The following is a 1,452-nucleotide window of genomic DNA, read 5'->3' as shown; positions in this document are numbered from 1 at the left end:
AAGCAGTGGGCCCAGAACCGAGCCCTGTGGGACACCATAAGGCATTGAAGCAGCAGATGATTCAGAGTCACTAATATTCACTGAAAATGTTCTGTCCTCCAGGTCGGACCTGAACCATTTAAGAACAGTGCCACCAATACCAACAATGTGCTGTAATCGCCATATTAAAATGTGGTGGCCTGCTGTACCAAAGGCAGCAGTAGGTCAAGTAACATCAGAACAACATGGTGACCAGAATCACATCCAAGAAGGATGTCATTAAAAACTCTTATTAAAACAGATTCTGTGCTATGAAGAGTTTTAAAACCTGACTGGAAAACCTCCAGAATGCCACTGTCATCTAAAAACTGTTTCAGCTGACAGTACACAAGTTTTTCTAAAACCTTAGAAAGAAAAGGAGCTTGGAAATCAGCTGATAATTAGCCAGAACAGTTTGATCAAGGCCAGGTTTTTTAAGCAGTGGCTGCACTACTGCATGTTTAAAACTAGCAGGGACCACACCTGAGGACAGACTATTTATAATTGCAAGAACAGGAACAGGCTGCCCTATGCTAGATAAAATATCTTTAAAAGTCGTGGAGGGACAGGATCACGGGGGGAACCTGATGGCTTAATGTGGCCAACCGCGTCCTCTAAAAGTGAGACGGTCACAGGCTCAAACTGAGTGAAGGCAGCAGAGCAGGGGACCGAAACAGAGGGGTCAGAGTCAGGAGCTGTGATAGGAGCCCTGGTACTACCAACCTTTTCAATAAAGAAACAGAAAATCATCACACATCAGGAGAAGCTTCCAAACAGGCATTCTGTGGAATATTAAGCACAGAGTCAATGGTGTTCAATAAAACACGTGGGTTATGGCAGTTTGAGGAAATGATATTTGCCAAATATTCCCTTTTTGCCTCTTTAACCGTGCTCTGGTAGAGACGCCAACAGTCTTTTAAAATCTGAAAAGTAACCTGCAATTTATCCTTTTTCCACCTGCGTTCAACACGGCGACATTCCTTCCTGCAGCACGAGTTCAGTCATTAAACCAAGGCTCAGGTTTAATCCTGGGCTGCCTGGTTTTTAACAGAGTCCAGGATGGTTTGGGAGGAAGAATAGAACCAGGACCAGAGCTCTTCTGAATCAGAGTGGAGGAAGTCAGATGATCCACAGAGCTGGAGAAAAGCAGTAGAGAACTGAGTGGCAGTGGAAGGGTTAATAATCCGACAGCAGCAGCTCGAGTTTTAACTGCAGCAGGTGTCAAACTGACACTGAATAAAACAGGCAGGTGATCCGAGAACAGAGTCACAGATTTCCAGGTTAGTCACAGGCAGACCGCAGGAAATGACCCGGTCCAGTGTGTGTCGGTGCTGTAGGGCCGGATACGGCCTGGACCAGGCTAAGAGTCCAGAAGGCTTAAAAAGTCCTTTACCAGAGGTTTATCAGGACAACACACGTGTATGATTAAATCTA

This window comes from Poecilia formosa, unplaced genomic scaffold, assembly GCF_000485575.1.
Source record: "Poecilia formosa unplaced genomic scaffold, Poecilia_formosa-5.1.2 Scaffold674, whole genome shotgun sequence".
NCBI lineage: Eukaryota > Metazoa > Chordata > Actinopteri > Cyprinodontiformes > Poeciliidae > Poecilia > Poecilia formosa.
This window is presented reverse-complemented; position numbering follows the sequence as displayed.